Source organism: Pleurodeles waltl, chromosome 2_2, assembly GCF_031143425.1.
Source record: "Pleurodeles waltl isolate 20211129_DDA chromosome 2_2, aPleWal1.hap1.20221129, whole genome shotgun sequence".
Lineage (NCBI taxonomy): Eukaryota > Metazoa > Chordata > Amphibia > Caudata > Salamandridae > Pleurodeles > Pleurodeles waltl.
This window is the reverse complement of record NC_090439.1, coordinates 1,136,897,672-1,136,923,626: the sequence shown is the minus strand read 5'-3', so window position 1 is coordinate 1,136,923,626 and position 25,955 is coordinate 1,136,897,672. Positions and strand designations below refer to the sequence as shown.

The 25,955-nt window shown below is 44.3% G+C and overlaps 2 protein-coding genes across 7 annotated transcripts in view; one reads left to right on the top strand and one right to left on the bottom strand.

The window, feature by feature from the left end:
• LOC138282959 (zinc finger protein 271-like) overlaps positions 1-25,955 on the bottom strand; it is a 283,615-nt gene that overhangs the window by 33,078 nt on the left and 224,582 nt on the right. The window contains exons 1-2 of one of the 3 annotated variants that reach the window (XM_069221031.1): positions 22,983-23,042; positions 21,675-21,766 (exon numbers count right to left, since the gene is read on the bottom strand). The exons of 1 other annotated variant lie outside the window; for it this stretch is intronic. The gene's annotated coding sequence lies outside the window, so the exon portion shown is untranslated. Of the gene's footprint in view, positions 1-21,674; positions 21,767-22,982; positions 23,043-25,955 lie in introns of those variants that run through there. One more of the 3 variants, XM_069221032.1, reaches the window with a different exon arrangement.
• The window catches only part of LOC138282957 (zinc finger protein 271-like), a 100,445-nt gene that overhangs the window by 34,554 nt on the left and 39,936 nt on the right, over positions 1-25,955 (top strand). Inside the window, exon 3 of one of the 4 annotated variants that reach the window (XR_011201025.1) lies at positions 17,435-19,056. The exons of 1 other annotated variant lie outside the window; for it this stretch is intronic. The gene's annotated coding sequence lies outside the window, so the exon portion shown is untranslated. Of the gene's footprint in view, positions 1-17,434; positions 19,057-22,904; positions 23,017-23,361; positions 23,607-25,955 lie in introns of those variants that run through there. 2 more of the 4 variants (XM_069221026.1, XM_069221028.1) reach the window with 2 other exon arrangements.

The following is a 25,955-nucleotide window of genomic DNA, read 5'->3' as shown; positions in this document are numbered from 1 at the left end:
ATAGGTCAAGTGGATTGGAATGTGAATAAGGCCTCGTAGAGGGCTATGCATGGGGTGTGGAAGTAGGCCTGTGTGGGATCAATCTAATTGAGGCTTATGTGCCATGTTGGAATCCCCTCCTATAGTTAATGTTGGTGACCTTGTGATGTGGGACAATTTGGAGACAAGATCGGAAAAGAATGTTCTTTGCTTTTGTTCGGGCCACAGATAGCTATTATCAGGACTACAAGTTGGTTTAAATTACCCTTGATCCCACCTTTTGGCTCTCTTTATCTGTGTATTTGCTTTCTAGGGTAAAGTCCAGGTCCCTAGGAAGGAGAATGATCACACCCTTCCCCAAGGATTTATTCTGGTATGTAGAATGGAATTATGGTGGGAACCAGTATGAATGCAGTCTCTAGGTGTCCTCTCTTGTGAAGTGAATCTCTTGCATGAGGGCCTCATCAGACTCTCTCTGCCTAAGCCATTAGGGGACTGCCCTTCCCTTCACGGGGAGTTGAGGTCCTGAACATTCAGTGACATTATTGATATTCGAGGTGTGATTACTTTCCCAAGTAAATCGCACCCTGGTCCCTGATGAAAAACGAATAAAGCAGAAAACTAAAGCTAACAACTGCAGCCCAAGTGGATCCCCCAAAACGAAGAGCCTTCAACAATGTGTTCAGTTTGATAAGTGGTTAAGCTACGAGTTGATGGTGGAGCTAGCTCTAAAGTCTGGGGTGAGTTGCCACCAGCCCAACAAGCCTTTTGTTCCAATCAAGACACTGTTCCGGTAGTCCAACTGTATCATCCAATGTTGTTGAATGGGAGAAATAGTGAATTTGGGGATTGTGAATAAAGTTCAGTGTTTGTCAAAGGATGGTAAACGGAAATCTATCTTGTTGACCGCAGAGTTCTGTCTCCCATATTGCTGCGTCCATCAGTTGGTGCCATTCATTATCCTCTCTTCTTCTTAGTGTAGGTCGGTTGCTCTGTCCGGTGGTGGTCCAGGTAGGCCCAGTAGCTCTTGAGCTTCATGTAGATCACTGACGACAATGTGCTCACCTTCCAACAAGAAGTGTAGGCAAAAGGGGTAGCTTCATCTGTAAGCAATTTTCTCCCGATGGAAGTGAGTCATGATCTCTTTACATTCTCTTTATTGTGACAGGGTGTATACAGACATATTTTCGTAGACTTGTGCAATCCATTATGATTCAGGTTCCATTTTGTCACACTCAGTAGGAAATGGAAGTGTGTATGAAGGCCTGCTGGCATGTAGCTGAATTTGCTGTGCCGCTGCTATAACCAAGGTTTTGAGAAATGGTAAAGTCACTAGAGTTTGTGACAAACTGTTCCTATGCTTCATTTGCTAACTTCATATGTCAAAACCCACATATAGCCAAATGTTTGATTTTGATGAATGAATTTATAAATGATTGGAAACCCCTATTTTTTCGCTGAGCAATTGGCTCAAATTGGCGTACAACATGGCAAAAAAAAAAAAAAAAAAAAACACTGACAAAGCCAATGCTTGTTTACTGGGGGGTGGAGGCTGAAACAATTGTGCATGTTCTCATGAGACAACTGCTTTGGGCAGGGGTTTAATGGCTTGGGAAGTAGGGCAAGCTCAGGAGCACACTGAAATGTGGAGCTCCGAGTCTCACACATGAAGGCCTTGAGTAATTTAACCTGGGCAGGGGAAAGGATGCCCCTTGTCAGAGACTTGAGATGTTGAGCTTTGACACTCACATAGCAGTGACTAGGCAAGAGGTATCTGGTCTGCGGACAGAAGCTCACTGCTAGAGAATACTGAAACATAGAGCTCTGATCGCACACTCTTGGGGCACAGTGGGGGGGGGGGGGGGTTGACTTGAAACAGGATTCCAAGAGAAGAGCTACTCGTGAATGTTGACATTTCGAGCCAGGCATGCCACAGAGTAGGGCCTTGAGCACTTCAAACCTATATGGTCGAACAAGAGCCCCCCAGTAAATGTTGAAATGTAGGACGTGAACCTAACACCCAACCTTCCAAACACCCTGCTTTCTTCTAACTAGAATGTCAACTTAAAGCAACAATGCTACACTAAATACGAATTGCCATATTCATGAGATGCAATTTAGTTAAAAAAAGACTCAGGCCTCATTGTGCAGGGTCTACATAATGTATTTGAATGTTTTTATTGAGGCAGTCTTTGGCCATCCCACATGATTCTTGGCTTTTAGGTCTTTTGTATTGACCTGTAGCACAGGTAACCAGCACTGTCAGAAGCGTGCAACTTACATCTCATGTAATGTGCCCTGCAACACAGAGACAGTATGCACCTGTGTTAGAGTGTTTGTGCCTGAACTAGAGCCAGTCTGCACATCAGAGAACGATCCTTCACCTCAAAAAAGGAGGCGCGGCCTGTCCCTTAGGAGAAGTATCCTGCACGGAGCATGCACCTTAGAGAGGGATTCTACACCCAGAACTTCAGTGTGGGAGATTAACCCTCTGAGAGGGAGAGTGCATCTGTGAGGAAGCTGCACCTGCACCTTAAGAAAGGATGTGGCGCTTGCACCTCAGATAGGGAGCCTGCATCCTATGTCTCAAATTTGAAGACTGTGCCATGCACGGTATAGATGAAGAGTGTGGCCTAAGGACATGTTTCACTTTAGAGAGGAAACAAGTGCTCTGCAGATAGGTGTATCCTGCACCCCAGAGCACCCAAGCATTTCAAATAAATATGAGAGGGAGACTAGAGACTAGAGAGACTAGAGACTGAGAGAGAGAGCTCTGTTTCTAAGAGATAACCTGTAGCTCAAAGAGGGATCCTGGACAATGCATCTCAGAGAGAAGGAACAGGCTTTTGATGCTAAGACACAACTTGCACCTCATAGCAAGAAAGAAAACGACAGCAGAAGGAGGGCAGGGTGGGCAAGCAAAACAAGGGACGGGAGGCAGGGGACATGCAGCAGCATGATGGGTGGGGGGGGCAAGCACCAACAGAGGGGTGCTGTGGGTGGGGGGGGAGCTCGAATCGCCAGTGACACCAGGAGGGAGGGTATGTAGGGCAAGCAAGGACCCTGGGAAAGGGAAACAGACTCTTATTGAGTGTCACAATTTTCTCAAGAACCTCCAGAAGTGTGCAGCCAGTGCAAGGACACTGGCCACAGCCAAGAATCTGTCCTTGGCCCATGCTTCACTAATGGACAAACACAGGAACAGAAAGTACGAGTTGCTGACCAATGAGAAGCAGGAAAATGAGAGTGATGTTGAAGCCAACCAATGGTGAGTAATGGGTGGGCCCCTGTGCCCTTTTCATTTTTTCCACTTCCATTTACAAGATATCCCACAAACAACTGCGCATGAGCAGTCTCAGCGAGACCTATAAATGTGCTACAGTCAGGATGTGGAAGGATTTGTCACAGCATAATGTGTAGAGTGGTTGGAAACCAGGGCTGCATGCAGTGCTTAAGATAGAGGTTCAAGACAGAGGCAAGTAGTGCCAGGACAAGGCAAGTAGTGCAAGGACAGCTATGAGGGGGCTGGCAACAGAGGAGTTTGAGATGGTAGTGATGGAAGCTGGATGACTGAGTAGGAGCCATTCCTGAGGGACAAAGTTGAGCTCCACCTCAGTGGATTTTAAGTGCTAGGGGTAATGTTATAGTGGTACATAGTGGGAGTGGGCACAGTAACAGTTAGCACTGTTCTCTGGTATGCACAACACACCGAGGAAGAGCAGGACACCTTTAGATGTAGTGATCCATATTAGTTAGAAGGAGCAACAAGTATGTCTATCAAATGTTTATTTTAGACGTTGGTTTTTAAAAACATATACACAATAAAACTCATTCATCAATAATCCATACATTATAAAACCATTCAAAATTAAAAATCAATCCAAAACTACAGTTGAGAAGATTGCCCCAAGCCAATAATACAGTAACATGCTCAAAGTTTTGCTAAAACATCATTCACAGACAATAAAAATCACCCCAGAGCACAGGCCTCGAACAAGAACGGCATATCCAAAAGTAAATGATGTGCTTGCCCCCTTTCTCTAATACCATAGTTTTGTAAAATAGGTTTTAATAAAAACTTCTGTTCTGTTAAAAACCACTGATGATCCATTAGGACTTGCTTTAAATCGTACTTAATCCAGTCAAAGATCAGGAATCCCTCTACTAACTGATCTTACCCAATTTAATTCAATAGTTATATATATATTTTTTTTATATAGCATTGATATTTTGGGGCGCTCCTCTGTATCTATTCTTGTCCAGAATTCTATTATCTCTGCAAATGCTGAATAATTCCATGCTGTTAGGCCGGGGCCATAGTGGAAGAGAAAGTAGTCTTTTTAAGCAGCTGCCCTCTTCGGGATCCCAATTTGATTTCCCACTGATACAGACTACTTCCACACTGTACTGGAACTGTGGCTGTATCATTCCCTGATATACTGCCAGTACCGGACTAAAGGAGGGACCTCCATACATTTTAGCAAATTTCTTGAGACCCCCTACAGAAGAAAGTGCTTTGGCCTGCAGAGATTCTATATGATCTTTCCGTAACAAACTATTTGAAAAAACACATTGCTAAATATTTGTATTTGCTAACAGTCGCGCTTTTGGCTTTATTTAAGATCCAAATGCATTTTATCCTCTTATTCCCAAAAGGAAGGTACTTTAGTCTTCTCCATATTTATAGTTAATTTTTTCCTAGTACAGTAGTCATAGAGGACATCTAGCTTCCTCTAGAGGCCGATTTCTGTCAAATCTATGATCACTAGATTATCAGCATATAGGTAACATCCTACAGGATTCCCCATTCATCTTGGGGCCAAAACTATTGGATTGGCTTAACATTTTTGGTAAATCTGCCAAAAATAAGGAAAACAGTATAGGTGCCTGTCCTGCCATTTAATGGAGTTTGTTTGACCAATGACTTTGTGTTTCACCACTGCGCATATTAGTTGCTCAATGTTCACCAGTAGCACATTGTATGTTTTGTTCAGTTTAGCCGCCTATTGGCTTTGACATGGCATTAGCCATTACTTTCTGTATCCAGTTTCGCCGCCTATTGGCTTTGACATTGCATTAGCCATTACATTCTGTATTCTGCCTATTGGCTTTGACATGATGTATTCAGTTTAGCTGCCTATTGGCTTTGACATGCTATTAGATATTCTGCCTATTGGCTTTGACATGCTATTATATATTGCATTTTGTATTCAGCTCAGTTGCCTATTGGCTTTGACATGACATTATACATTGCATTTTGTATTCAGCTTAACTGCCTATTGGCTTTGACATGATATTATACATTGCATTTTGTATTCAGCTCAGCTGCCTATTGGCTTTGATATGACATTAGACATTGCATTTGATATTTAGGTTAGCTGCCTATTGCCTTTAACGTGGAGTTAGACATTGCAGTTGAGAATCCAAGCTGTATTTTTCCAAGCTGTTTTTTTGCACAAGATGAACCAAGATGTTTTTCTCACAGTAGACTAGACATGATAAGAGAGGGTACACTGGTTGTTTTTCTCCGCTTGAGCCTGGGAAGAGGAGTAGTCTCGGAGACCTGGCCAGTCTCCAAAGGCTGGCTCAGTTTTCCCGGGTCTGAGAGGAGGGGGCACACGTTTGTAACGAATGTCACAGGCTGAAGAGATTCAGATTCGAATCTGCCTGACTTCGTGCTGGAACTAGGCGCCAGTTGCCTGCATCCCGTGTGGGTAGATGAATCTCTTTCTCGCAGCTGACAGGGAGTCATCAGCTTGCAGACCCTAGAAAGATGAAGCTGTAAATAGTTTCCCACACGGTGAAGTATTTGTTTTGCTTTGCATTCAATATCTTATAAATATAACCTGCTGTGTATATTGCAAACTGATATATTTTGTTTGATTAACGTGTGCTTGAAAGCTACTAATTCGTCAACATAAAAATTGCGGTTGGGGAAGAATTAACAACAATAAAAGTCTTCTTTGAACTCAGAAGTGTATTTCTGGTGTGTTACGTTAGTGCTTAAAACTAGCTAAGAGCAAAAGCACTACATTTGGTACCAGAAGTGGGGTCGATCATTAAGAGTTGATTAAGGGGTATTGACGAATTGGTAGATTTCTACGTGCACACTTTAAAAGTGTAATTGTTTTTGTTGTTTGGAGAATCACAGTAGCACGGCAGACCATGTTTGAAAATGCATGTGTTGTTAAACTGCCCGATGGTGCTATGAAAAACTGTGAATTGTTTTCTGTTTGGAGAATTACAGAAGCACGGCAGACCATGTTTGAAAATGCATGTGTAGCTAAACTGCCTGATAGTGCTTTGAGAAATAATTTTTGTTGTGTATATTTAGAAAATGTGTCTTTTGGAAGCAATGATGACAGAACGGTTTGGATACCTTTATCTGCTTACAGAGAAATGCAGGAGAAATGTAGGCAGTTGGAACATGAAAATAGGAATTTACGTGAGCAAATTAGCCAGAATACATTAATTCAAAATAATGCTGAAAGTTATAAAAATGCTGTTGTAGAAGAATCTTTCTTTTCCCATTCCAGTAATGAGGGGGTTAAGACAGCTCCGAGCTGCTTTGAGCCTTCCTGTGAGCCAGGGTTTTTGGCAGCCAAAATGCATTCCTTAACTGATAACACGGACGAGAGAGCTCAGAATGTGATTTACCAGTTACCATTGCAGAATGAAGTAAAAAGAAAGATTTTAGCGTTGTTTACTGTTTGCACTAAGCAAGAGACACCGAGTTTCATTAGCTTGTTTGACTTTTGGAAACAGAATAGCCCTCATTTGAGTGAAATCCTAACACTTTGGTATATGGTCACTGGTAAAAATTATATGCAGTTGCGAGCTTGTGATTTGGCAAATGAAATAATGCAGACTTTAGGTTTCTGCGCAGTGCAAGAAGGAAATGCTTATGTACATGTAAATCAAGAACAAGGGAAGAAAATAGTGCCCCTAGCTAGAATCATACACTGGATCTGGTACTTGCAAGACAGGGCTAGAGTACCACAGGTAAAAGAGTCACTAGTGAAATTGTGTGCACCATTTGAACTCGTGTCCACTGAGGGTAAAAAGCATGTTTGTTTGACTAATGATTCATTGACTGAAATGTTATTTTATGGCACAGGAGAAGGAACAGAGTTGTACAATGTGTGTCAGATTTTAAAGCAAGAGCTACGTGAGATGTGTCATTTTTACGCTGATTTTTGGTTCATTGCTAATGTTTTAGCTGTTTGTTTTTCCACATGGCTTGCACCTAACTGGTTCAATTACCTTGCAGATGTTAATGAGAAAAATTCAGAGAGAGAAGTGTACACCCAGAATTCTGCCTTAGTGGGGATGGCTAAGTGGGTGCCCCAGAAATGTGAACAGCTGAGAGAAAAAGCCACTTACAGGTGGGCAGAGATGAAAGAGATGCTGTTCAGTGTAGCAGTAGGGAAAGTTGCGGAAGACATTGTAACGCGAAGGGTTAATTAGTTTGAACAAGTGTAGATGAGCGTGATGCCTGCCGAAGCCAGAGCAACGTGAAAGAAAATTCACGATGTTCGCTTTCAAGCTTGTTTTCTTTTGACATTCCGTAGATAAACTCATTTCGCAGCTGCATGTGTGAGAAACAGGCTGTAAAGGAGAGTCAGTCTCAGCCTTGAAAACGAGACCACAGTAAAAGATGGAATGAAAACAATGGCCAGGGATGGCAAGGCAGCCAAGAGACATGAACTGATAACATACATAGCTAGAAAATACTGGAAGGGGGTAGAATCCAAGCTTCAGATTATTTAAACACTGAAAGGTGGGTGAGGGAATTTGAAGCTCGCAGATGGAGTTGTGAAAACTGTCATCTTCAGACCCAGCGCTGCCTCCCTGTTTTGCTGTTCCAAGACCGTGACGCTCGAGGGGGAGAGAGGTCCAAGCGGGCGGTAGAGGGCTTCCCAGCACTCGTGGACTAAGTGACTAAGTTAAGTTCCACCCAGGGATGAAAGGCTTTTCGTTTCTCTGCTCTATTATTATGATTGATTATTATATTTGCACTGTATTTGTAATCTGAGAAATTCAGCCCATTTATAGTTTTTTTCTTGCTTTACTGAACCTCGTAGTGTAAATTTGCCACAGTAATTGAAATGTGCATTTTAGTGTGCAGTAAATCAAAGCTTATCTGAAGTGTTCAACTCTGCTCGTTAATATTCTGCTCCCTGCACATCGTAGTGTATTACATGTTTTTATGCAGTTATTCCCAGTTTATATTTGTCAATGAATTCTTGTATGCATAGATGCACTCTGTAGTGTACATATATATATAATCACTCAGGTAGATATTGTTTGTTTTATTTACCCTTCTTACTCTGTTAATGAACTCTTTGCTCATTCATATACATAGATACTATCTGTAGTGTAGTGTACATATATATGAATAGGTGCTTTTGATTGCCATGCTTATTCCACTATTATTAATGTGCTAAATGCTTGCATTTATATGAAATTATAGTAAAGCCAAAATTATTCATAATTTTTTCATAATTTGTGTGTTGTCCTACATTGAGCGTCCTTATTGACTTATACCGCACAGGTGAACCAGCCACCTGGATAAGACAATTGGTACCAGGAGTGGGGTTTTAAGTCAATAATGCCTCTTTGGGGACGTAAGAAAAGTGAGGCAGAGAGCGGAAGGCAGCATGGGGCAGAAGCCAGATCCATTCCCGGGTGGTTAGCAACTGACCCGTTCTCTGGTGTAGCAGGACTCCTGAACCGGTGGGCAGCGCCGGTGTTCTGGGAGGCATTCGATGAGAAAGTGACTCCTCTCTTAGTGGAAGATGCGGTAGAGAGTGTGAAGCTAAGAGGGGCGAAGTTGGAGCTGAAGGCAGCAGGGCAAGTGGGATGGCTTTTCCTGTCTGCGCTCCGTACAGTGTACAGGAAAACATTAACACAAGATGCAGAAATAAGAAAACTGCGGGATGAGGTTGCAGCCTTGCAGGAAAGGCAGTTGCTTATGAAAGAAACTATCGAAAGTGCAGTGAATAGGGGTGATCAAATGGAGGCAAGGTGCACCGCGTTAGCAGTTCGAGTAGCAAAACAGAAGAGTAGGCAGAAGCCTAAAATATCCTCAGCTGTGCAAGTGAGGGCATTGGTACGCAAAGAAAACTGGGACCCTTGTACTTGGGATGGAACAGTTTCAGATAATGATGATGACTGGAATTGGGAGGATGAGGTGGAAGTACGTGTAGCAGAATTAGGTGGAGTTGAAAGTGGAGAAGGACGTGCAGGTGAAATTGAAGGTGAAAGGGGAAGTGTAATGGAGGTTCGCCCACTCGTGCAGAATAAATCAAAGGGGGTGAATGGTGGGCAAATACAGAATTCACGTTTGGTAAGAGATTATACACAGAGTGAATTGTTAGAAATAACTCGTATGTTTAGACAAATGCCTACAGAGCCCTTGTTTAAATGGTTGGTGAGATTGTGGGACACTGGAGCAGACGGTACATATTTATCACCAACTGAACTTTTGAAAATGGGATCAGTAACTACACACGCTATGTTAGGGCAACGGTTACGCGGTGCACAGGGGCAACAAGCTTTCTCTCTAATGGGTTGGTTGATGGAAGGAGTGAAGCAACTGTACCCAACTGCTATAGATGTGGAGGAGAGTTGGGGTCCTTGGCATACGATTTCAGAGGCAAATGAACAACTACGAGAAATGGGGATGCAGAACGCAGTATACTCCCAGCAATTTTTAGGACCTGACGTTGAACCAGTAACAGCAGGGATCCGGGCACGGTTAATCAGAAATGCCCCTCCGCATATGAAAGGTGCCTTGTTGGCCCTTCTAGGACCCGCTCAGGGAAGACCAGTGGGGGACGTGGTGTTATTAATGGCACAATTAGAAGGGCTTGATAGACAAAAATCAGCAAGAGCAGTGGGACAAGACATTAAGTCTAAGGGAAGAGAATCTACAATAAAAGTGACCAGACGACAAATGTGGATAGATTTGTTGAATGCTGGGGTGAAGAAAGAGGAGATAGATGGGAAGCCTACCCCCTATCTGCTTAATAAATGGAAAGCATTGCAGCGTAGGCAGAAAGAGAAAGAGGCAGTTGATGAGAAACAGCCCTCAGCACCACCCATGGAAGAGTCTGTGAAGGAAAAAACAGAATCAGGGAAAAATAGGAAGGTGCCCGTCTCAACTCTATACCCTGACTTGTCCAGCGATGGCTGGGAAGTCCCAGACCCCTTATTATGAAGGTCAGGCCAAACCCCGGGGGTCAGAGCAGTGCAAGAGGTAAGCCCCTGGGACAGGCGGCCGTATGTACCTCTTATCATTTATTGGCACAAAGGAACACAACATGTTATGGCACTGCTCGACACAGGTGCGGAAGTAACTCTGATCAATGGAAACCCTAAGAGGCTGCCAGGGAAGGGTGTGATCATTAATGGTTACGGGGGTGCAGAGACAGAGGCCAAACCTGTTAAGCTTAAATTGTCAATCGGTAAAGGACCCCCGTTCACGGCAGAAGTTTTAATAGCTGAAGTACCAGAATACATTATTGGCATGGATTTGTTACTAGGCAAAACTATTGATACGCAATGGGGAACATTTACTTTTGGTGTGAGGAGCGTACACATAAAGAAATCTAGGACAGTTCTGGTTGGGCATGCAAAGTGGAGTCCATTACATGTACCTCCCCCAAAGGAGCCGGTGTGCATTAAACAGTACCGCATACCCGGAGGTCATAAAGAGATTTCAGAAACCATACAGGGGTTGCTAGATGCAGGTGTGTTAAGGCCGGCTGTAAGCCCATTTAACTCTCCTATATGGCCCGTGAAGAAACCAGATGATACATATCGAATGACTGTCGACTATCGACAACTGAACAAAGTGGCTCCACCTTTGGCAGCCACAGTCCCAGATATCATCACATTGGTGGAACAGTTGAGTAAAGATGTGGGGGAATGGCATGCCGTGATTGATCTAGCTAACGCCTTCTTTTCAATTGATATCGATGAGGCCAGTCAAGACCAATTTGCGATAAGCTGGCAGGACAGACAATTCACATTCAGAAAGTTGCCCCAGGGGTACGTGCATAGTCCCACATTGTGTCATGGGCTAATAGCTAGAGATTTAGCCAATTTCTCAGTTGGAGACACCTGACTTGCACATTACATTGATGACATCATGATCACTGGGGACACTAAAGAGCAAGTCACAGACACATTGGAAAGATTAATTGAATACTTACAGCAAAGGGGATGGGCCATTAACCCAAAAAAGGTCCAAGGCCCGGCACAAGAGGTGAAATTCTTGGGCGCTATTTGGTCAGGACCAGTAAAAAGAATACCACAGAAGGTGATCGATACGGTACAGCAGCTAAAGACTCCTTCAACTAAGGCAGAAGCACAACAATTTATTGGTTTGATGGGATTTTGGAGACAACATATCCCTCACTTAGGATTAATATTGAGACCACTATATCAAGTTACACGAAAAAAGCACCCTTTCCAATGGGGACCTGAACAGCAAGAGGCCTTTGAGGGAGCAAAAGATGCATTACAGAACTATTTTGCGTTAGGTCCCATCACAGAAGGAGACCCATTTGAGCTGGAAATGATAGTACAGGATGATGTAGTGATGTGGAGTCTATGGCAGAGGCAAGGAAAGAAGAGAGTACCACAGGGATTTTGGTCGAAGAGACTAACTCCCTCCATGAGCAATTACACCCCGTTAGAAAAAGAACTAGCAGGAGCATATTGGGCGTTGGTAGAAACAGAGCGTATAACTGGTGACCGGCCGATTACCCTAAGGACACGGTCCCCTTACTAGGCTGGATAAGAGAAGGAGGGGTTGGTACTAAAGTAGGCAGGGCGCAGGAGTCTACCATCGTAAAGTGGAAATGGTATCTGCAGCAGAGGGCAAAACCGGGGCCAGCAGGAGTGTCAAAGTTACAAGAAGATATGCTGGGGGCAGTGGACTTGCAGGCAATGGTCCCCTCACCAGAGCCATCTGAGATGGAGTCCTCTCCATTTAAAACAGCCCCACCTTTTGAACAGCTCACAGAAGAGGAACAGCAAAATGCATGGTTTACAGATGGCACTGCCCGGTACCACCAAGGAAAGAGACAATGGCAAACAGTAGCATTCCAGCCTGCTACAGAGACGCTGTTGCTGCGAGGAGGAAATAATGGATCAAGTCAGTTTGCGGAACTGCAGGGGGTAGCAGCAGTAATCGAGCAGGCCCCCATCGGAGAGAAAACGTTTGTGTACACTGACAGCTGGGCCACCTATCAAGGACTAGTAAGCTGGGCCCCGACTTGGCGCAAGGACGGATGGAAAATCAAAGGCACCCCCATTTGGGGAGGTGAGCAGCTATGGGAAGAGATGTGGGAGAAAGGGCACAAATGTCAAATCTATGTGGGACATGTGGACGCCCACTGCCCTTCAGACACCTCTCTCGCATCTCTATTCAACAACACCGCAGATCAGATGGCCAAAACACGAACAATAACCAGCAATGAGGAGGCTGAAACTGCTCTAGCAAACTGGGCTCATGCAACATCGGGACATCTAGGAGAGAATGGCACTTATGCATGGGCACAGCAACGACAAATCCCAGTCACTAAAGAACAGGTCCAACAAGCAGTGAAAGAGTGCCCCACATGCAACCAGATAAAACAAATGCCCCTGCAAAAGAAGCCTAGCGGCCACATCAGAGAAGGAACCGCAGCCGCTACCGTGTGGCAATTGGACTATATTGGGCCACTACCAAAGGAAGGAGGAAAAAGCTACGTACTGACCATGGTGGACACCTACTCTGGCCTTATGTTGGGTATGCCCTGTAAGTCTGCAGATCAAAAGTCCACTTTGCGAGGGCTAAACTACCTGATAAAACATTATGGGGTACCTGATGAAATCCAAACAGATAGGGGCACACACTTTGCAGGGAAAACAGTGCAGGATTGGGCGCAGGAACAGGGAATTCGGTGGATTCTACACCTTAGTTATTATCCACAAGCTGCAGGCATGATTGAGAGATATAACGGACTGTTGAAAGAGCAGCTACAAAAGTTATCAGCGCATCAGACTCTAAAAGGATGGAGTAGTAATTTAGACAAAGCCTTGTTTGAATTGAACAATAGACCAGTCGGGCAGAAGACTCCTTTCATTCGGATGACAGGGCATGATAAAGAAATTACCCACACAATGATCGTCTGGAAAACAGATCCTCGAGCTCGATTACCTTTACAGGCTACTTCTGGCAGTATAGGGTTGGACCTGTTTGCGCCAGAGGATGGAGAAATACCCGTAGGACAGGTGAAGACTATTCCCCTAGGAATAGGAGTGAGAGTACCATCCGGAACATATGGCAGGATTGCCCCTCGATCCAGTCTAGCCATCAAGGGAGTGTCGGTACTAGGGGGAGTCATAGACCCAGATTTTAGAGGAGAGATTAAAGTAGTATTATTGAACCAAGGAGATGCTGCTGTATCGTATCAAGCACATGACAGACTTGCCCAATTAATTTGTGAACAAGCGTATACCCCCCACATTGTAGAAAGATCTGCCCCTCCCGATAACACTCAGAGAGGTGAAGGAGGATTTGGAAGCACAGGAAGAAGAGTATGGGTGCATCATCCAGGGAAAAAGCCAGAGGCAGGAGAGATATTGAGTCAAGGGGTGGGGAGTACATATGTTGTACTTTTAAAGAATTCTAATGTACCTGTATTTGTACCTGCAGTGAGACTTACCCCACGGTCGTAAATGATGACTTCTGCATCGATAACGTGGTTCCTGTTTGCGGTCTTGATTATAACCGGGAAAAGTATATTGGTCCGACCAAATGTGGCGGAGAATGTCATCACAGACCTTCATGTCACCTGTGCACCTAAAGCCGCTAAAGTAACTGATGACCAGGGAAATGTTTCACTCTGCAACGTGAAGGTACCTGGAGGCAAATGGATGGCTGCCAAAGCTGTGACCTGGAAAGTAACCGGACAGCAAATCCGACATGCCTATGGACTGAACGAGTTGCAGGGAATGCCCGCAACGGTGCAGGCTTTGAATTATACGCTAAACATGATATGTAAATATTGTGACACCATTGTACCTTTTACACCAGTACAGACATATCCGTGTAAACCTTATGATTGCTTAAAAAACCAAAATATTTTACCAGGACATATGGTAGTGGTTACAATGTCAAATAGAACTACAGGAGTTAGATACTCCAAACCACCTGCCTTTATGTTTTATGTAGCCGAAAGACGCATGGTCAGTAATTTAGGCAACGTTTCTATAGTTAGATATAGAATAGGATGTAAGCAAGCCTTACATGCAAGCATAATTAACCATATTGTGTTACAGATAACCATTGCCAAGGGGAATGTCTCTAAGTACGATCCATTATGCACACCATGGACACTACAGTTATGGCCCTTGCCGAAATTACGCATTAGAAGAGATCTAGGATCCATGATAGCTGGGGCCACCGGAATTGGGGTAGGGGCCCTGAACGCTTTTGATATTGAAGCCATCAGGAATAAGCTATCTTCAACAGGATATAATACAGGGGAGGCCATAAAAGTTATTTCACAATGGGGGCCCACACACTCACAAGAAGTATGGAAGGTTCTGCGTGGGTTGTATCGTGATTGGCAATGGCATAATTTCACTTATGAAGAATTTGGAAAAAGCTTTCAAAGCACCCAAACAATGTCCAAAGGAATTCAGTGCATACTATGGCAAAGCATTATTAATCAACAGTATGTAGACTTCAAGGCAGAATGGGGACAGCTTCAAGGTGAATATTGGAGACAACAATTGCATTTGCCTGAAGAAATATGGGTAAAGCCTATACAATTCCATTGTGAGGGGGAGATGTGTTATGCTCATTTTGATATAGCTAGAAGTAATCTTCCTCCTGAAATATGGTGCCCCTTTATATTGCTCCCTGTAGTAATAGGTGAAGAATGGTGGATACCTCACACTGACAAAAAATGGATTGATCAAATAAATCACACCGTAGATCCCACTAGATGTGCAGATTGGTCTAAGGGGTGGGTATGTACCCACACTGGACGGGCGCTAGACCCATGCCTTCACCCAATACCAGGAGAATGTGAATGGTTACCTTATCCTATCAATGGCACAGACTTATATCAGATAGGAACAGAGAGTATATGTTACGTTACTAATCACCCCTTACTTATTAACGGATTTGTACAAACCACCGGAGAGCAGGTAATGTGTATGTGCAATATTACCAGCATTATTGACATAAGTACTCACATCCTATACCAACCGACTAAGTTCACCACAACCACATTACAGACACAAATGCAAGCACAGTTGGAATGGAACATTCCGCTTGTTGTGAAGCTACCTAGATTAGAGGCAATTCGGCACTACGCACAAGTCACATTTGCTAAATTCGACATGGCAGCTAAATATACCAAGGATGTAGCCATACAGATGACTATCGACGCCAAACAGCTTATGCACACTGCTACACGTATTCAGCAAGATACTGAGCACCATTGGTATGACATCTTCTTAGGTTGGGCACCAGGAGCTACGAAAACGCTAAATATAGTGTTACATCCGCTAATCCGGCTACTGATTGTCTGTGTCACGCTAATGATTATACTATGTAGACTATATGTGCGCACAAATCAGCTTTATACTAAAATGCAAGCGCTCAGGATAATGCTAACAAGTATTCGTAGCAATCTAGCTAGCGAAGGGTTGCAATAAATACTTCTGGCCTCGCAAGCATCGCGCTCATCTAAGGGGTGGAGTGTTCAGTGTAGCAGTAGGGAAAGTTGCGGAAGACATTGTAACGCGAAGGGTTAATTAGTTTGAACAAGTGTAGATGAGCGTGATGCCTGCCGAAGCCAGAGCAACGTGAAAGAAAATTCACGATGTTCGCTTTCAAGCTTGTTTTCTTTTGACATTCCGTAGATAAACTCATTTCGCAGCTGCATGTGTGAGAAACAGGCTGTAAAGGAGAGTCAGTCTCAGCCTTGAAAACGAGACCACGGTAAAAGATGGAATGAAAACAATGGCCAGGGATGGCAAGGCAGCCAAGAGACATGAACTGATAACATACATAGCTAGAAAATACTGAAAGGGGGTAGAATCCAAGCTTCAGATTATTTAAACACTGAAAGGTGGGTGAGGGAATTTGAAGCTCGCAGATGGAGTTGTGAAAACTGTAATCTTCAGACCCAGCGCTGCCTCCCTGTTTTGCTGTTCCAAGACTGTGACGCTCGAGGGGGAGAGAGGTCCAAGCGGGCGGTAGAGGGCTTCCCAGCACTCGTGGACTAAGTGACTAAGTTAAGTTCCACCCAGGGATGAAAGGCTTTTCGTTTCTCTGCTCTATTATTATGATTGATTATTATATTTGCACTGTATTTGTAATCTGAGAAATTCAGCCCATTTATAGTTTTTTTCTTGCTTTACTGAACCTCGTAGTGTAAATTTGCCACAGTAATGGAAATGTGCATTTTAGTGTGCAGTAAATCAAAGCTTATCTGAAGTGTTCAACTCTGCTCGTTAATATTCTGCTCCCTGCACATCGTAGTGTATTACATGTTTTTATGCAGTTATTCCCAGTTTATATTTGTCAATGAATTCTTGTATGCATAGATGCACTCTGTAGTGTACATATATATATATATATAATCACTCAGGTAGATATTGTTTGTTTTATTTACCCTTCTTACTCTGTTAATGAACTCTTTGCTCATTCATATACATAGATACTATCTGTAGTGTAGTGTACATATATATGAATAGGTGCTTTTGATTGCCATGCTTATTCCACTATTATTAATGTGCTAAATGCTTGCATTTATATGAAATTATAGTAAAGCCAAAATTATTCATAATTTTTTCATAATTTGTGTGTGGTCCTTCATTGAGCGTCCTTATTGACTTATACCGCACAGGTGAACCAGCCACCTGGATAAGACAGATGCACATTCCCCTAGATTTGATAAAAACTGTGCAGCACGCACAAAAGCAATATGTCATGCAAGCAGTCACAGAGCAGTTGGGGAGAGGAAAGTTACCAGGACAGAAATGGCAAATTGATCAGGTTTTAGGGAGAGTGATTGCTGCAAATTACCAAGGAAAAATCGAAATTATGCTGATACCTAGAAAAGAATCTGATTCATTCATACAAATTGGAGACAGAATGGCCCAAATTGACAAAAGTGCAGTGAATGGAGGTTTGGTAAAGAATGAGTCTGCCCCAGCCCTTCTGACAGTGCAAGAAAAGGGAAGCTGTGGTGCAGCAGATAAAAACCTCAGTGCTGGTGTGTGGGTTGAAGACCCAAGTGACCCTCCAGAACCTGCAGAAATTATAACAAAGCGCCCCAAAAACGTCCTGCTGATTATAAAACAGGGAAAGAAAGAGGAAGGGTGCAGTTTAAATGACAAATGTTATTTGCAAGAAAAGTCATACTTGTTTCTTTTGCAGATCCTACCACGTTTCGCCACTGTCCCTGAGTGTGCTGTGTGGTCCCCCTTCCGGTGTGTGCGTGTGGGGTCGGGGAAGGGACCGAACCCCCAACCTGAACCTGGCTGAGTAAAGTGCCAGCACCATGGATCCATTTTGCGCAAACTGCGCCTTCAGTTCAAGTTCAACTTGTTTGATTGCATTCTTCCACTGGAACTAAGCTGTGTTTTTCTTTTTTTTCCCTCTCGTATGGAATTCTGACTTTTGCTTACCTTCCAAAAAACCTTTCAGGTGGACTGTGCATCTTTACATGAGTAGAACTCATGCCACATCAAATTGCTAACACTGTTGAATTAGAGACACTCAGAGTATAAAAATTGCTCAGTCTTTTCTGTGTAGATGTATCTGATGTGAAAGGTTATGAGATCAATGTGTTGATTCACTTCTATTGCTTTACAGGGATTGTTTTGATCATTCAAATCTGATTTGCTGATAATGTTTTTTTGTGCTGATGTTTTTTGTTTTTGTTTGAAACAAGAGATATGTGAAACAAAAATTCATTGGTCAAAGGGCGGAATGTCCTGCCATTTAATGGAGTTTGTTTGACCAATGACTTTGTGTTTCACCACTGCGCATATTAGTTGCTCAATGTTCACCAGTAGCACATTGTATGTTTTGTTCAGTTTAGCCACCTATTGGCTTTGACATGACATTAGCCATTACTTTCTGTATCCAGTTTCGCCGCCTATTGGCTTTGACATTGCATTAGCCATTACATTCTGTATTCTGCCTATTGGCTTTGACATGATGTATTCAGTTTAGCTGCCTATTGGCTTTGACACGCTATTAGATATTCTGCCTATTGGCTTTGACATGATATTATATATTGCATTTTGTATTCAGCTCAGTTGCCTATTGGCTTTGACATGACATTATACATTGCATTTTGTATTCAGCTTAACTGCCTATTGGCTTTGACATGATATTATACATTGCATTTTGTATTCAGCTCAGCTGCCTATTGGCTTTGATATGACATTAGACATTGCATTTGATATTTAGGTTAGCTGCCTATTGCCTTTAACGTGGAGTTAGACATTGCAGTTGAGAATCCAAGCTGTGTTTTTGCACAAGATGAACCAAGATGTTTTTCTCACAGTAGACTAGACATGATAAGAGAGGGTACACTGGTTGTTTTTCTCCGCTTGAGCCTGGGAAGAGGAGTAGTCTCGGAGACCTGGCCAGTCTCCAAAGGCTGGCTCAGTTTTCCCGGGTCTGAGAGGAGGGGGCACACGTTTGTAACGAATGTCACAGGCTGCAGAGATTCAGATTCGAATCTGCCCGACTTCGTGCTGGAACTAGGCGCCAGTTGCCAGCATCCCGTGTGGGTAGATGAATCTCTTTCTCGCAGCTGACAGGGAGTCATCAGCTTGCAGACCCTAGAAAGATGAAGCTGTAAATAGTTTCCCACACGGTGAAGTATTTGTTTTGCTTTGCATTCAATATCTTATAAATATAACCTGCTGTGTATATTGCAAACTGATATATTTTGTTTGATTAACGTGTGCTTGAAAGCTACTAATTCGTCAACATAAAAATTGCGGTTGGGGAAGAATTAACAACAATAAAAGTCTTCTTTGAACTCAGAAGTGTATTTCTGGTGTGTTATGTTAGTGCTTAAAACTAGCTAAGAGCAAAAGCACTACAGTGCCAAAACACACCCTTGTCTGAGGCCATTCTTTATATCTATTCTCCTTGAAAGCAACCCCTCGACATCTAATTTTATTTGGGCCCAGTTATCTCTGTGCAATGCCTGCAAGAGCAAGAATAAGCCATGCTGGATTTAATAATTTTCAGGGCTTCCCAAAGCAAGGCCAGATTAACAGAATCAAATGTGGAGCGGAAATCCACCAAGCAACAGTATATCCCTCCACAATGCTCTACTGATTTTTTGGCTTTAGCCCATGGGCTGAAGCAGTGATCTGTTGTTGAGTGTCCCCCTTTAAATCCACCTTGCTCTAAGTCTAAAGGGATTACTGAATTTGTTTCTGCCCATTCTTTCAGTATCCCCAAGAGGATTTTAGAGAAGACTTTCCCTCCCACATCTAACAAATGTATCTGTGTATAGCTTCCCGGAAGGGAGGTCTCACCTTTTCTATACAAGGGTTTAAGTACTGCTTCCTTCCAGCTATCTGGAAAGCTTCCAGTTAATAGGGTTTTTCGGAATAGAGGGTAAAACAGTCTAGTCCAGCGATCACTATTTGTTTTCATTATAACTGCTGGCAGATTGCCTGTCCCAGCTGCTCTTGTAAGCTTTAGGGACTTGATTGTCTTCTTAATTATACCTAAAGAAAATCGCTCCTTTATTTCCTTATTAATATAGAAGTTTACTGGGCACGGAGTAATTAGCACATCCTTATTGTACACTTCCTCCAAGTATTCAAGCCATGCTTCTGCTCCCACTGAGCATTCCAGCTTCCCCTGGTAGATGCAAACTACAAAAGAAAAATCATAGGTGGTGGAAAGATGAAGAGTAACAAACTCCCATGTTAACAATTGTCTTGTAGCACTATTTATTAAATTAGAGCAATTCACGGGTAACAGGCGGACCAGTATAAAAGCACTCATCAGCGGGCTGGACTACGGCAACACTCTACGCCAGATTCTCCTAGCAAGTCCTACACAGACTCCACACTAACCAGAACAAAGCTGTGGGACTCATACTCGACCTCCCACGCCACACACACATCACACCACACCTCAAAAAGCTTCACTGGTTGCCCATTCACAAGCGCAGCCAATTCAGACTTCTCATGCAACCATACAAAGCCCTACAAAACACAGGAGCAAAATATCTGAGCAGCCGCGCACACTTTCACCAACCCACCAGACATGCTCTGCCTCACTCTCACTTTCACACATTCCTTGCATTGACAAAAGCAAAACTGGAGATCGCTCATTCTCCACTGCACCCAGGACATGGAATGACTTCCCTCAACACATCAGAGCCTTCTCCTCACTTCTTGAGTTCTGCAAGAAGCTGAAGACCTGGATCTACATATAAGCACCTAGGGGACCGAAAAACCTACACACCTGCCCAAGCGCCTGGATACCCACTCGGGTGATAATTGCGCTAAACAAATCAAGATCACATAACATAAGCAGGGTTCGCTTTAAATCGATTCAGAGAGTATCACCCACCTGGATAAATAGTGTACCAGTAACAGGGAGTAGCATGTGCAGAGTAACACCATCACCCATAAGGCCCCAGTACACTCTTAAGGCAGTTCAGAAGCAGCAATGAAATAAACAAGCATTTACAATGCAATAAGTCTCGCGTTTGCTCGGGTTAGAGCTATTAGCGTTGTAAATTTCTAACTGGACTTTTCTTGCCACATAAATTGAAAATGAAAACTAAAACAGTTGACATAAGTGAGCTGATTCAAAGTGCCACAGTCGCCATGAGCACTAAGGAGAGACACAAAAGGAAAAAGAAGTTCACTTGCAGTCAAATGTATCGGCAAACATGCAATTATCTATGTAACAGGGTTGATAGCCAAGGCATTAACAAAATCGCACCAAGGAGGGACAAACCTAAAGCATCTACCAATGATGATAAAGGATTTTTGAAAGGCAAGTGCACGAACCAGTGATAGCAATGGGCGTACTGTGGGCATGGTTAAAAGCCCACAGATAGATTACAAAAGGCCAGAGCGCTTACGCACTCGACTTAAAAAAAGGAAACATATGCTGAGGCGTCATCAGCAATTACCTGTAGGTTGCGTTGACACTGTACATAAAATGTGTCAATGTTTCATGTACAATTAGTTGCTGAAGAATTGCAGCATGTAGAAAACGGAGAGGAAAGGAGAGATGTGATGAATATGATAGGAATATTTCATTTATAACGTATGAATCCATACAACATTGTTTTAAATCTGGTTCCAGTGTAGAGCTTTACCGCTGGTAATGCAGTAAGTTATTGCACTTTCTGTAGCACATCTTATGCCTTGGTGAGAGAATGGGGAACTAAATAATACTCTACAAGAGGACTCCTAACTGGAACCAAAAGGAAAACAGCTTAGGACAAATGTGTGATCTTGAGCAAACTGCTCAATAGGCGCTCGATTTACTCAGATGTACACTGGTTGTGTCTGGATGATGACAGTGAGCAGTTTCACCACCCCCTCACTAATAGATAAGGATTGCAGTGCTGTGACTTTTCGAGCACTCCACATCTGAGCTCCCCACGGTGTCTTACTTCAGACTTAGGCCTTTGATCTCCAAGTTATCTGCACAGTGAGGGTGCGTGCCTTCATGACCTCTGATAACCTGTCCAGACTCTGTATATTTCTGTAAAAAAAAAATTTTTTTTAAATGACAATCGTTAGGGTGATTTTTTGGAACAAAGACGGCTGTGGACTGCTTTCATTTCCATACTTCATCGCTGTGGCTGCTAAACAGTGGTACTGTGACTGTAGCTGAGTGGTATCACTCTTAGACAGGTCCTATCATGGCGCATGCGCGGGAGCAACCCCCCACGAGAGCGGAGGAGCGTTGCCCCACTAAGAACAAGCAACAGCGAAGAAAAGAGACAGCCTCGTCATGGAGTAAATTACGTCATCGCGCATGACGTGCGGCGGCCATTTTGAATTGGGGGAATATACTTTGAAGTAAATATTGTAACAGTAGCGATCTTCTCTATGCATCGGCAGTGCGTAAGAAAATCAATTGCCTTTGCATTGGGAAGACAGGGGGCAGAAATAGGCGCCCACATAAAACAGCCTCTAACATTTGATCTTGGTCTTTAAATGCAGAGCACGTGTAACCAGAGAAGAACATGATTTAGAGCCCTGTTAACAAAAACAGACTGGAGGCAGTGGAAACATTCAGCGCTCTGGTCAAATGCTCTTAGCTCCAGAAAAAAGTAATCCCTAAACACATGCTACAAAGGCACAAGTGGAAGGGTACAAGTACTAGGGCCATGCTCCAGGGGAGTGTACAACTGTGGAAAAGGTGGACAAAGAGCAAGGATTGGCCACTAGCAAGCAAGGGTTTTTTAAGGACAGTGAAAGCAGTGAAAAAGCAGAGAGCCCACAAAGAAATATAGAAGTATATATACAAGAGGTCTCGAATGCTCGACCAAAAAATAAATCAAATTCCATACAACAGGAGAAGACAGCGTAAAGAGCTGCAAATACAGAGTGTTCACACGTGCACTCTGGTGCAAAAAGGAGCGTTTCACCGGTGGCACCGGAGTGTTGTGTAAAGTTCTTCACACCTCCGGGTCTGCGGGGGCCAGAGGGGTCCAGGGGTGGGGCCGGCTCAGGGGGCCACAGGGGCTGCAGAGGGTGGATAGGAGGGGTTTGGGGGGGGGACGAGCGAGGGAGTGACAAGACTGCGAGGGGGGAGATTAGGAGGAGGGGGCGAGGGAAGGGGCAGTAAAGCGGGACCCTGGCGCTGCCGTGGCGGGAGGCGCCCCAGGGCTGCGGCGGACTGGGAGCACCGCCGACGGCCCTGCAGAGGGGCGCAGACCGGCACACGGGCGGGGCTGGGGCCAGATACTGACCGGGGTCCGCGAAGTGCATCTCCAGCTCTCTCCGGTGAGTCTGAAGCGGCCGAACTGTCATGGACATAGAGGGAGGACTCTTCGTTATTCAATGGCATCCACTAGCCCATTCCAAGATGGCGGCGGCCTCGGCTGAAATGTCTTCAGCAGTGGAAGATTACTTTGGTTTTTGCTTATTTAACGTTTTCATGATATTTATTTTTTGTTTGGAGGCTGTGGTTCAGGCTGCTTCGGATAACAAAAAATGTGGTATGTATGGATAAGTTGTATCACCTTTGGCTTAATTAAGAAATCCACAAAGCGACAGCGATCGGGAAGCTTAAATTAACGTCTGCAAAACCGTTCGTCGGTTAAAAAAAAAAAAAAAAAAGTTCCATTCAAAGGCTCTAATGATTATGAGAGAGAGAGGCGCACTGTTTTGCTGCGGCGGCATCTTCTCTCTGTGACCTGCACCCGTCGTTGCCGGTCGCCGCGGAAGGGAGATCCCGCCGCCATCTTGGAACAGTCACTTTCCGCCGGTAACGGAGAGTCCTCCCTCTATGTCCATGACTCTCTCCTACTCGGCCGCTCCAGACCCCCAGGGGGACAGTTAACGACCAACGGGCTCCGCGGCCGCCGGCTCCGGTCAGTACCCGCCTCGCCCTTCAGCCTCTGCCCCGGGCTGGGCCCCTGTCCGAGAGCTGCACTGGTGCGCAGGGGCTCCTCGCCCCGGTGTGAGCCGGCAGGGCTGGTGTCCGACCCCCCCAATAGAGCTTCGGGGCCCCTCTAGCCCCCCAGCTGCAGCCTCGTCCTCTACGGACCCACCCAGGCTCCTCTCCCCCCTGTGGGCCCGTTGAGCTGCCCCCCCCCGGCAGCCTCGTCCTCTACGGACCCACCCAGGCTCCTCTCCCCCCTGTGGCCTCGTTGAGCTGCCCCCCCCGCAGACCCAGCGCTGTGACCTCTTTACGTGGCGTCACTTTATGCTGCGACCTGCGATGTTATTTTATTCCGTGTTTGGCCGCTGCTTCTGAGTTTTATTTTATTTATTTTATTTTATTTAATGCGTTTTTATATAGCGCGGACTTTTACCCGAAGGTGTCAGAGCGCTTCACAATAGGCAAAGTAAAGATACAAGAGGAGACAAATTACAAGTGAGCCTGTTACAAAAACAAGCGTTAAATTACAAGAGGCAATCGTGATAATTGTGCACGTATCAAGAGCAAAAAATAAATGAGGTAGCAAACGATACGTTATGAGAGGAAAAAGTGACGCGTGCAGGATACAAGAGAAAATAAAGTACGAATAGAGGTAAAAAAGTTGCAATCAATGGTAGACACTCAAAACACTAAAACAATAGTTACGTTACATGAGGCAGTGGTGGCCGTTGTGCATGTATCAAAAGCAAACAAGATATAAGAGGTAGCAAATGATACGTTGAAAAGGAAAGGTGCCGTGTGCATGTTACAAACGAGTACAAGATACAGGTAGAGGTAAAATACTGCACTAAATGGCAGACACTCAAAACACAAAAACACCCTGGGAAGGCACTTCTATAGGCATGGAGAACAGAATATCCTATAATGGAAGGACTTCCTTCTGAAAACAGAGGGCTTGAATTAACTTAGGAGGTGTCTTTGAAGGAGGAGAGCTTTGAGGTCAGTTTTGAAGGCCTGGGAAGAGGTGGTGGTCCGAAGCTGAGGCGGAAGTGAGTTCCAGATTCTCACCGCGTTGCCTGAAAAGGATTGGGCCATCAATCTTTCCTTCTTGAAAATGGGAGGTTCAAGCAATAACTTTTCTGCATTACGTGAAGGTCTGGAGCCCCCAGAGAGTTTCAGTTTATTCACCAGGTAGCGAGGGGAAGAGGAGTGCAAGGCTTTGTGGGTGATACATGCAGTTTTGTAGATCGATCTTGCCTCTATGGGAAGCCAACGGAGGGTGGATAAAATGGGTGTGATGTGGTCGCTTCTTTTGGCCCCATATATGAATCGCGCTGCTGAATGGAGAATAGACCTCAGGGGGGAAAGGTGGGATTTGGGAAGGCCAGTAAGAAGAGAGTTGCAGTAGTCCAATCTGGAGAGAACCAGCGCTTGGACCAGGGTTTTAAGGTCGTACTCCGGGAAGAAGCGACGAATCCCCCAAAGAAGGCGCAGTTGGTGTCGAGCAGACTTTGCTATGGAGTTAATGTGGGAGAGTAGATTAAGTTTTTTGTCGAGAATGACACCCAGGGATTTTGCGCTCTCGACAATGATGGGCTTATTGTTCATTAGATTGATCTGATCCATCCATGTTTGCACTGGGGGATGAGAAAGGGAGGAGGAAAGGAGGAGGAATTCTGTTTTGGAGGGATTCAGGATCAGTTGATGAGTTACCATCCAGTTTTGAATGGAGTCGAGGGTAGAGCTAAGGAAGGAGAGATCGTGATTGGAGGCCACCTTAAGGTAAATCTGAGTGTCATCCGCATATAGATGATAGTGGATCCCGGATTTACTCAGCAGATTTCCCAACGGTTCTAAATAGAGATTGAACAGTGTGGGTGCAAGTATGGAGCCTTGAGGAACACCTTGACTGACTGCTACAGGAGCTGAAAGACTGTTAGCTATTTTGACCATTTGGGATCTATCAGACAGGAAGGAGGCAAACCATTTGAGCACAGTGCCCTCCATGCCCATTCTCTGTTGAAGGGTGTTAAGGAGAGTGTTGTGATTGACAGTGTCAAAGGCTGCAGAGAGGTCAAGAAGAATTAGAAGACAAGACTCCCCTGAATCGAGTATCCGCAGCGCGTCGTCAATCACTAGCAGCAGGGCTGTTTCAGTGCTGCGGTTTTGAATGAAGCCAGACTGGAAATTGTCAAGAAGATCATTTTCCTTGATATGGCGAGAGAGTTGTTTCGCTACACATTTTTCTGTGATTTTCGCAAGAAAGGGTAGGTTAGTGATGGGACGGTAGTTGTTGAGGTCGTTCGCATCAGCAGTGGTTTTTTTTAGCAGAGGGGTG